Below are 12,460 nucleotides of genomic sequence, written 5' to 3' on the forward strand. Positions count from 1 at the left end.
ATTTATTGGATGTGTTCCTACCAGTATTTTGCTCAAGTTCTTGATAAGCCGCCCCTTATAAATAATCCAATTTACCAAATGTACACTTCTAACGATTACTATGATATTGTCCATTGACTACTGTACACACTTTAAGCCTTATCCTCGAGTGGCCTCTGGGGCTTGATAAGTAGTGATTCCTTTATAAAATAAAAAAAATATTTCAATACTTTGATGGTGAGTCTATAGTCAGTCTGTGCTGATTTTCCTTGCGATATTCGTTTTCAGCATACCTGAACAAACTGAACGGTTCGAGTTTTCCGGGTACGATTTTTCCAGAGACGAGTTTTCCCGGGACAAGTTTTCCGGGCACTCGTATAAGTGCTATGGGTTCATGAGAGCACATCCCATTAAAGTACTTGTAAACAGGGATGCAACACCGAGGCGATGGGACAGACGTTGGAGATTGACCTATAGCACGCACGGGGCCTATTAGATTAGATACTCTTTTTTTTGTTGTTTTTGTGCTCAACGATAAAAACCGACTTCTTCATTTGTGTTTGCTTCTCATTTTCGGTTTTTCTCTGATAAGTGTTTCGCTAATGTGAAAAAGAAAACATGTTCGAACGTTTGCTGACATTTATTGGATGTGTTCCTACCAGTATTTTGGTAATTTTCGAGTTTGGAGCGATTATCGAGTCTCACAAGATGTCTGTAAAATGTCAGACACTTCTTTATTGTTCTAACTTAAAACCGTGCGCTACTTTTGTTTGTGTTAAATAAACGTTTTAAAATAAGTTAAAACAACAAAAATGTGATCTAGGTAGGTAGAAGAGTAACTTATCTTGCCTTTGGTAACATTCATTTTCTTATATATTTATTTGTTCACTACTTTTTCGTTTTGTTCTCTTGAATGCGAAATATTCGCCGTGGAATTTCCACGGGTCACGATTATTTCGTTTTATTAATCTTAAGTTTCATAGAATAAAAAGTTCAGACACAACTTTGTCGAGCCATTTATTTAACTTCTGTTTGACCCCGGCACGTGCAGTGCACAGAACACGACCCTTACTCCCCTTCCCCCACTTTCTCTCTTCTTCAGCTTGGTGACAAGAAGCGATGCCTATGTGTGCGTGCGTGCGTGTATGTGTGTACGTGTGTGTGTGTGTGTGTGTGTGTGTGTGTGTGTGTGTTGTCGGTTTCACCAAAATTTAAAAAAATAAAAACTTTTTTCCCGACCGGCCGGATTAGGGTTGTGAGGTGTGGTTAGAGTTTATGAAAATAAATGTTAGCAATAAAAACTTTTTAAAACCAAGTTAGAAAAAAGAAAACAATTTACTTCCCCACGGAGCCCCCGATTCTTCTTCTTTTTTTAGGCGATGTAATAAACCATATTTTTGAGTAGGGTTGCCTCCTCTCTTTATTTTGGTTTGTATATTTTTCATGTTGCAAAAATGCTCCCGGGAGATCTTTTTTAGGATTCTATAGGTTTGCTTTTTTTTACACTTTTTATTATCTTCGAAAAATGTAAAAAAAAATGTAAACAGGCAGTTTACGATTTGAAATGCATCATTAAAATGATAGTTCTTTCAACTTTATATTTTTATTTCGTCGTCTTCAAGTCCTATGTAAATAAGTTCTTGATGAGCCGTTCCTCTTAAATAATCCAATTTACCAAATTTAAACTTCTAACGATTACTATGATATTGTCCATTGACTACTGTACACACTTTAACCCTTATCCTCTAGTGGCCTCTGGGACTTGATAAGTAGTGATTCCTATATAAAATAAAAAAAATATTTCACTACTTTGATGGTGAATCTATAGTCAGTCTGTGCTGATTTTCCTTGCGATATTCGTTTTCAGCATACCTGAACACACTGAGGGTTGGCCCCTTTCATATGCCGCCTGTTTAAACATGGTCGCCAGTGATTTACATTTCAAAATACACGCATTAATAAAACTAGCTCCAAAACTAGTAGTCTGTCTGTCTCTGCTAATTTTCCTTGCGATATTCGTTTTCAGCATACCTGAACAAACTGAACGGTTCGAGTTTTCCGGGTACGGTTTTTCCGGAGACGAGTTTTCCCGGGACAAGTTTTCCAGGCACTGGTATAAGTGCTATGGGTTCATGAGAGCACATCCCATTAAAGTACTTGTAAACAGGGATGCAACACCGAGGCGATGGGACAGACGTTGGAGATTGACCTATAGCACGCACGGGGCCTATTAGATTAGATACTCTTTTTTTTGTTGTTTTTGTGCTCAACGATAAAAACCGACTTCTTCATTTGTGTTTGCTTCTCATTTTCGCTTTTTCTCTGATAAGTGTTTCGCTAATGTGAAAAAGAAAACATGTTCGAACGTTTGCTGACATTTATTGGATGTGTTCCTACCAGTATTTTGCTTAATTTTCGAGTTTGGAGCGATTATCGAGTCTCACAAGATGTCTGTAAAATGTCAGACACTTCTTTATTGTTCTAACTTAAAACCGTGCGCTACTTTTGTTTGTGTTAAATAAACGTTTTAAAATAAGTTAAAACAACAAAAATGTGATCTAGGTAGGTGGAAGAGTAACTTATCTTGCCTTTGGTAACATTCATTTTCTTATATATTTATTTGTTCACTACTTTTTCGTTTTGTTCTCTTGAATGCGAAATATTCGCCATGAAATTTCCACGGGTCACGATTATTTCGTTTTATTAATCTTAAGTTTCATAGAATAAAAAGTTCAGACACAACTTTGTCGAGCCATTTATTTAACTTCTGTTTGACCCCGGCACGTGCAGTGCACAGAACACGACCCTTACTCCCCTTCCCCCACTTTCTCTCTTCTTCAGCTTGGTGACAAGAAGCGATGCCTATGTGTGCGTGCGTGCGTGCGTGTATGTGTGTACGGGCGTGTGTGTGTGTGTGTGTGTGTGTGTGTGTGTGTTGTCGGTTTCACCAAAATTTAAAAAAATAAAAACGTTTTTCCCCGACCGGCCGGGTTAGGGTTGTGAGGTGTGGTTAGAGTTCATGAAAATAAATGTTAGCAATAAAAACTTTTTAAAACCAAGTTAGAAAAAAGAATACAATTTACTTCCCCACGGAGCCCCCGATTCTTCTTCTTTTTTTAGGCGATGTAATAAACCATATTTTTGAGCAGGGTTGCCTCCTCTCTTTATTTTGGTTTGTATATTTTTCATGTTGCAAAAATGCTCCCGGGAGATCTTTTTAGGATTCTAAAGGTTTGCTTTTTTTTACACTTTTTATTATCTTCGAAAAATGTAAAAAAAATGTAAGCAGGCAGTTTACGATTTGAAATGCATCGTTAAAATGATATTTTTCGCTAGTTCTTGCAACTTTATATTTTTATTACGTCGTCTTCAAGTCCAATGTAAACAAGTTCTTGATAAGCCGCCCCTTATAAATAATCCAATTTACCAAATGTACACTTCTAACGATTACTATGATATTGTCCATTGACTACTGTACACACTTTAAGCCTTATCCTCGAGTGGCCTCTGGGGCTTGATAAGTAGTGATTCCTTTATAAAATAAAAAAATATTTCAATACTTTGATGGTGAGTCTATAGTCAGTCTGTGCTGATTTTCCTTGCTATATTCGTTTTCAGCATACCTAAACAAACTGATGGTTGGCCCCTTTCATATGCCGCCTGTTCTGACATGGTCGCCAGTGATTTACATTTCAAAACACACGCATTACTATCTCTAAAACTATTCGTCTGTCTGTGCTAATTTTCCTTGCGATATTCGTTTTCAGCATACCTGAACAAACGGAGGGTTGGCCCCTTTCATATGCTGCCTGTTCAAACATGGTCGCCGTGATTTACATTTCAAAATACACGCATTAATAAAACTAGCTCCAAAACTATTTGTCTCTGCTAATTTTCCTTGCGATATTCGTTTTCAGCATACCTGAACAAACTGAAGGTTGGCCCCTTTCATATGCCGCCTGTTCAAACATGGCCGCCAGTGATTTACATTTCAAAATATACGCATTAGTATCTCGAAATATACGCATTAGTATTTCGAAAACTATTTGTCTGTGCCTTGCGATATTCGTTTTCAGCATACCCGAACGATTTTAAAATGGACAGTCCGAATGTTAACGAAGCACACACACACACACACACACATAAAAAGACACACACACACGTAAACTCAGTGAAAGTGTCTACTGTCGATAAGCTAGTTGTAAATTAGATTACTGGCTCTTATGAGTTTTAGTCTACCCACCCTTTACAACTGTGATACAGTAGAACAGTCCGTCTCTGGACAATTAGCAGTGTATCGCATAACTCAATGACAGTGTCGAATGTTGACTAGCTAGTTGTAAGTTAGGTTACTGGCTCTGATGAGTCACACTCTAACCACCCTTAATAACTGTGATACAGCGGAACAGTCCGTTTTTGGACAAGTGGCGGTGATCGCATAACTCATTGAAAGTGCCGAATGTCTATTAGCTAGTTGAAACTTAGATTACTGGCTTTAATGAGTTTCAGTCTAACCACACTTAATAACTTTGATACAGCGGAACAGTCCGTCTGCTTCGCATAACTCATTGACAGTGTCGCGTGTCGATTAGCTAGTTGTAACTTCGTAGCCGAATGCCCCTTTAAGAAGAGACTTGAAGATAACAAGTATTGTTGTTTGTATTGTTATTCTTATCGTCCAGCCATGCACGTGCAGAAATCCATTTCCAACTCAACTGTGTTAAAAAAACTTAGTTCGAGACAAGAACGCCGACACTCGACTTCGCACCGATACGCGAATGACGATTCATAGAAATTAAAGCTGTTGATTTTATGTATTGAATGTTACAACTTTGCCCCCACTCCTACACACACCCAGACACAGCGACGAACGAACTCGGCGACGCTTTCGATTGTAAATATGAGAGCGTTGTCGGCGGCGACAACCGGAAATGGCAAATCCTGTGTCAGTCAGATTTGTTTATTTCACGCCAATTTGAACTGCGAAATAATTCGTTTTAACTAAGGAGACCTGTGGAAATTCTAAGGTTAATCCTTCGGAGTTAAGACAACAAAGCGTAAAAGTTAAAAAAAAAAAAAAATACAAAACAAATATATAATATATAAATGTTACCAAAAGGCAAGATAAGTTACTCTTCTACCTACCGGAACAAGTGTTTTAAGTTCTGCTGAGATATTCGTTTTCAGCATACCTGAACAAACTGAGGGTTGGCCCCTTTCATACGCCGCCTGTTCAAACTGTTCAAACATGGTCGCCAGTGATTTACATTTCAAAATACACGCATTAATAAAACTAGCTCCAAAACTCTCTGCTAATTTTCCTTGCGATATTCGTTTTCAGCATACCTGAACAAACTGAGGGTTGGCTCCTTTCATACACCGCCTGGTTAAACTGTTCAAACATGGTCGCCAGTGATTTACATTTCCAAATACATGCATTAATAAAACTAGCTCCGAAACTATTTATCTCTGCTAATTTTCCTTGCGATATTCGTTTTCAGCATACCTGAACAAACTGAGGGTTGGCTCCTTTCATACGCCGCCTGGTTAAACTGTTCAAACATGGTCGCCAGTGATTTACATTTCAAAATACACGCATTAATAAAACTAGCTCCAAAATTATTTGTCTGTGCTAATTTTCCTTGCGATATTCGTTTTCAGCATACATGAACAAACTGAGGGTTGGAACCTTTCATATGCCGCCTCTTCAAACATGGTCGCCAGTGATTTACATTTCGCAATACATGCATTAATAAAACTAGCTCCAAGACTATTTTTCTCTGCTAATTTTCCTTGCGATATTCGTTTTCAGCATACCTGAACAAACTGAACGGTTCGAGTTTTCCGGGTACGATTTTTCCAGAGACGAGTTTTCCCGGGACAAGTGTTCCGGGCACTGGTATAAGTGCTATGGGTTCATGAGAGCACATCCCATTAAAGTACTTGTAAACAGGGATGCAACACTGAGGCGATGGGACAGACGTTGGAGATTGACCTATAGCACGCACGGGGCCTATTAGATTAGATACTCTTTTTTTTGTTGTTTTTGTGCTCAACGATAAAAACCGACTTCTTCATTTGTGTTTGCTTCTCATTTGCGGTTTTTCTCTTATAAGTGTTTGGCTAATGTGAAAAAGAAAACATGTTCGAACGTTTGCTGACATTTATTGGATGTGTTCCTACCAGTATTTTGCTTAATTTTCGAGTTTGGAGCGATTATCGAGTCTCACAAGATGTCTGTAAAATGTCAGACACTTCTTTATTGTTCTAACTTAAAACCGTGCGCTACTTTTGTTTGTGTTAAATAAACGTTTTAAAATAAGTTAAAACAACAAAAATGTGATCTAGGTAGGTAGAAGAGTAACTTATCTTGCCTTTGGTAACATTCATTTTCTTATATATTTATTTGTTCACTACTTTTTCGTTTTGTTCTCTTGAATGCGAAATATTCGCCGTGGAATTTCCACGGGTCACGATTATTTCGTTTTATTAATCTTAAGTTTCATAGAATAAAAAGTTCAGACACAACTTTGTCGAGCCATTTATTTAACTTCTGTTTGACCCCGGCACGTGCAGTGCACAGAACACGACCCTTACTCCCCTTCCCCCACTTTCTCTCTTCTTCAGCTTGGTGACAAGAAGCGATGCCTATGTGTGCGTGCGTGCGTGTATGTGTGTACGTGTGTGTGTGTGTGTGTGTGTGTGTGTGTGTGTGTGTGTTGTCGGTTTCACCAAAATTTAAAAAAATAAAAACTTTTTTCCCGACCGGCCGGATTAGGGTTGTGAGGTGTGGTTAGAGTTTATGAAAATAAATGTTAGCAATAAAAACTTTTTAAAACCAAGTTAGAAAAAAGAAAACAATTTACTTCCCCACGGAGCCCCCGATTCTTCTTCTTTTTTTAGGCGATGTAATAAACCATATTTTTGAGCAGGGTTGCCTCCTCTCTTTATTTTGGTTTGTATATTTTTCATGTTGCAAAAATGCTCCCGGGAGATCTTTTTTAGGATTCTATAGGTTTGCTTTTTTTTACACTTTTTATTATCTTCGAAAAATGTAAAAAAAAAATGTAAACAGGCAGTTTACGATTTGAAATGCATCATTAAAATGATAGTTCTTTCAACTTTATATTTTTATTTCGTCGTCTTCAAGTCCTATGTAAATAAGTTCTTGATGAGCCGTTCCTCTTAAATAATCCAATTTACCAAATTTAAACTTCTAACGATTACTATGATATTGTCCATTGACTACTGTACACACTTTAACCCTTATCCTCTAGTGGCCTCTGGGACTTGATAAGTAGTGATTCCTATATAAAATAAAAAAAAATATTTCACTACTTTGATGGTGAATCTATAGTCAGTCTGTGCTGATTTTCCTTGCGATATTCGTTTTCAGCATACCTGAACACACTGAGGGTTGGCCCCTTTCATATGCCGCCTGTTTAAACATGGTCGCCAGTGATTTACATTTCAAAATACACGCATTAATAAAACTAGCTCCAAAACTAGTAGTCTGTCTGTCTCTGCTAATTTTCCTTGCGATATTCGTTTTCAGCATACCTGAACAAACTGAACGGTTCGAGTTTTCCGGGTACGGTTTTTCCGGAGACGAGTTTTCCCGGGACAAGTTTTCCAGGCACTGGTATAAGTGCTATGGGTTCATGAGAGCACATCCCATTAAAGTACTTGTAAACAGGGATGCAACACCGAGGCGATGGGACAGACGTTGGAGATTGACCTATAGCACGCACGGGGCCTATTAGATTATATACTCTTTTTTTTGTTGTTTTTGTGCTCAACGATAAAAACCGACTTCTTCATTTGTGTTTGCTTCTCATTTTTGCTTTTTCTCTGATAAGTGTTTCGCTAATGTGAAAAAGAAAACATGTTCGAACGTTTGCTGACATTTATTGGATGTGTTCCTACCAGTATTTTGCTTAATTTTCGAGTTTGGAGCGATTATCGAGTCTCACAAGATGTCTGTAAAATGTCAGACACTTCTTTATTGTTCTAACTAAAAACCGTGCGCTACTTTTGTTTGTGTTAAATAAACGTTTTAAAATAAGTTAAACGTTTCAAACTTTTTACCTTTTATGGAGTTTGTGTTATGTAGCTGCCTTTTCATTGGTTGATTTAAACTTGTTTAGGTTGAAGAGTGCATGTAGACGTGTGTGTGTGTGTCTGTGTATGTTTGTGTTAATGGAAGTGTGTGTGTATGTGGGTGTGTGCGTCGTTGGCGTTGAAGCATGTTGGAGGGGAGCGTAGACACATTCTCTGTCTCTTTCGGTCTCTCCCCCCTTTTCCCTCTCTCTCTGTCTATATATAAGGACACGGAGAAGCGCGCGTGCGCGAGAGCGAGCGAGCGAGAGAGAGAGAGAGATAGAGAGAGAGAGAGAGAGAGAGAGAAAGAAAGAGAGAGAGAGAGAGAAGCCGAAACTTTGAAAAGTTATAAAAAAATTAAAAAATAATTATATATATATATATATATATATATATATATATATGTATATATATCATAAGCAGAAATTTATTTTTTATTTTACAAGCTGCCCCAGCGTAGTATTATCTCCAATCTCTCCCTGTTAAGAACGGCTTTCTTGGAAGTGTTTTTTTTTTCAGAAAGCCGTTTTTATCATGGAGAGATTGGAGATAATACTACGCTGGGGCAGCTTGTAAAATAAAAAATATCAAAGAAAACTTCTTCGATATTTTTGGGTAAAATTTTCAAGTTAAATTCAATTTTATCCTATCTTATTAAATTATTGGCTGAAAGTACAGAATAGTTAACATGCTGAAAGTACAGAATAGTTAACATGCCCCTCTCTACATTAAGAATGGCTTTCTTAACTTTTAAGGTAATGATTTCTTAAAAAATTACAAATTAATAAAGAAAAAAAAAAGTTTGTTTTTACGACCTACCCCAGCGTAGCATAAACACCCCAACCGAAAAGTCTTAGTAAAGAGAGAGGCAGGTAGGTATTTATTTTTTATTTATCTTATTTTTATTTATTTTTATTTAACATTTGATGTTTTTTTTATTAAATTGATAGGTTAAAGTACGGAATAGTTACAAAACGCCCTCCTCTCCCCATTTTAAGAACGACTTCCGGATACCCCGTCCAATCTCTCCATGTTAAGAACGGCTTTCTTGGGAGTGTTTTTTTTTTTTTTTTCAGAAAGCCGTTTTTATCATGGAGAGATTGGAGATAATACTACGCTGGGGCAGCTTGTAAAATAAAAAATATCAAAGAAAACTTCTTCGATATTTGTTAAATTCAATTTTATCCTATCTTTTGCTTATTAAATTATTGGCTGAAAGTACAGAATAGTTAACATGCCCCTCTCTACATTAAGAATGGCTTTCTTAACTTTTAAGGTAATGATTTCTTAAAAAATTACAATTTAATAACGAAAAAAAAAACCGGTTATTTTTACGACCTACCCCAGACCCCAACCCGAAAAGTCTTAGTAAAGAGAGAGGCAGGTAGAGGGGTGGGTGAATTGGCACGTGTCAAACGAAGTTGAAATAAATCCATTTCGTTAACAAACTTTCAAATTCGATTGATACTTATGACACCCACCCCTGCCACCTCATGACAGCTTTTAACGGAAAGTTGATTTGTGTTGGTGTTGGTGTGTTTGCGTATTTGTGTGTACGTGTGTGTTCGTGTATGTGTGTGTTTATGCGAGTGTGTGTGTGTGTGTGTGTGTTTATCCAAGTGCGTATGTATGTGTGTGTTTTCTGTATGTGTGTTTTTATGCTAGTGTGTGCTTCTGTCTCTGTTTATGCTCCTGCCCCTCTTTGATGTGGAAGCACATATTCTCTCTCTTGGTTAGGGTTAGGATTAGGGTTAGCTGGTTTTTTTTTGTTTCATGCCTTTTGATCCTGATATTCATGAACAACAACACATGATAAAATTGTTTCTAGGATTGGTTAGGGTTAGGGTAAGGGTAAGCTTTTTTTTTGTTTCATGCCTTTTGATCCTGATATTCATGAACAACAACACATGATAAAATTGTTTATAGGATTGGTTAGGGTTAGGGTTAGGGTTAGCTGTTTTTTTTTGTTTCATGCCTTTTGATCCTGATATTCATGAACAACAACACATGATAAAATTGTTTATAGGATTATTATTAGGGTTAGGGTTAGCTTTTTTTTTTTTTGTTTCATGTCTTTTGATCCTGATATTCATGAACAACAACACATGATAAAATTGTTTATAGGATTATTATTAGGGTTAGGGTTAGGGTTAGCTTTTTTTTTTTTTGTTTCATGTCTTTTGATCCTGATATTCATGAACAACAACACATGATAAAATTGTTTATAGGATTATTATTATTAGGGTTAGCTTTTTTTTTTTGTTTCATGTCTTTTGATCCTGATATTCATGAACAACAACACATGATAAAATTGTTTATAGGATTATTATTAGGGTTAGGGTTAGCTTTTTTTTTTTTTGTTTCATGTCTTTTGATCCTGATATTCATGAACAACAACACATGATAAAATTGTTTATAGGATTATTATTAGGGTTAGGGTTAGCTTTTTTTTTTTTTTGTTTCATGTCTTTTGATCCTGATATTCATGAACAACAACACATGATAAAATTGTTTATAGGATTATTATTAGGGTTAGGGTTAGCTTTTTTTTTTTGTTTCATGTCTTTTGATCCTGATATTCATGAACAACAACACATGATAAAATTGTTTATAGGATTATTATTAGGGTTAGGGTTAGCTTTTTTTTTTTTTGTTTCATGTCTTTTGATCCTGATATTCATGAACAACAACACATGATAAAATTGTTTATAGGATTATTATTAGGGTTAGGGTTAGCTTTTTTTTTTTTTTGTTTCATGTCTTTTGATCCTGATATTCATGAACAACAACACATGATAAAATTGTTTATAGGATTATTATTAGGGTTAGGGTTAGCTTTTTTTTTTTTTTGTTTCATGTCTTTTGATCCTGATATTCATGAACAACAACACATGATAAAATTGTTTATAGGATTATTATTAGGGTTAGGGTTAGCTTTTTTTTTTTGTTTCATGTCTTTTGATCCTGATATTCATGAACAACAACACATGATAAAATTGTTTATAGGATTATTATTAGGGTTAGGGTTAGCTTTTTTTTTTTTTGTTTCATGTCTTTTGATCCTGATATTCATGAACAACAACACATGATAAAATTGTTTATAGGATTATTATTAGGGTTAGGGTTAGGGTTAGCTTTTTTTTTTTTTGTTTCATGTCTTTTGATCCTGATATTCATGAACAACAACACATGATAAAATTGTTTATAGGATTATTATTAGGGTTAGGGTTAGCTTTTTTTTTTTTTTGTTTCATGTCTTTTGATCCTGATATTCATGAACAACAACACATGATAAAATTGTTTATAGGATTATTATTAGGGTTAGGGTTAGCTTTTTTTTTTTGTTTCATGTCTTTTGATCCTGATATTCATGAACAACAACACATGATAAAATTGTTTATAGGATTATTATTAGGGTTAGGGTTAGCTTTTTTTTTTTTTGTTTCATGTCTTTTGATCCTGATATTCATGAACAACAACACATGATAAAATTGTTTATAGGATTATTATTAGGGTTAGGGTTAGCTTTTTTTTTTTTTTGTTTCATGTCTTTTGATCCTGATATTCATGAACAACAACACATGATAAAATTGTTTATAGGATTATTATTAGGGTTAGGGTTAGCTTTTTTTTTTTTTGTTTCATGTCTTTTGATCCTGATATTCATGAACAACAACACATGATAAAATTGTTTATAGGATTATTATTAGGGTTAGGGTTAGCTTTTTTTTTTTTTTGTTTCATGTCTTTTGATCCTGATATTCATGAACAACAACACATGATAAAATTGTTTATAGGATTATTATTAGGGTTAGGGTTAGCTTTTTTTTTTTTTGTTTCATGTCTTTTGATCCTGATATTCATGAACAACAACACATGATAAAATTGTTTATAGGATTATTATTAGGGTTAGGGTTAGCTTTTTTTTTTTTTTGTTTCATGTCTTTTGATCCTGATATTCATGAACAACAACACATGATAAAATTGTTTATAGGATTATTATTAGGGTTAGGGTTAGCTTTTTTTTTTTTTTTTCATGTCTTTTGATCCTGATATTCATGAACAACAACACATGATAAAATTGTTTATAGGATTATTATTAGGGTTAGGGTTAGCTTTTTTTTTTTTTGTTTCATGTCTTTTGATCCTGATATTCATGAACAACAACACATGATAAAATTGTTTATAGGATTATTATTAGGGTTAGGGTTAGCTTTTTTTTTTTGTTTCATGTCTTTTGATCCTGATATTCATGAACAACAACACATGATAAAATTGTTTATAGGATTATTATTAGGGTTAGGGTTAGCTTTTTTTTTTTTTGTTTCATGTCTTTTGATCCTGATATTCATGAACAACAACACATGATAAAATTGTTTAT

This window comes from Euprymna scolopes, chromosome 46 (assembly GCF_053919585.1).
Source record: "Euprymna scolopes isolate OS-2025 chromosome 46, ASM5391958v1, whole genome shotgun sequence".
In the NCBI taxonomy this organism is placed as follows: Eukaryota; Metazoa; Mollusca; class Cephalopoda; order Sepiida; family Sepiolidae; genus Euprymna; species Euprymna scolopes.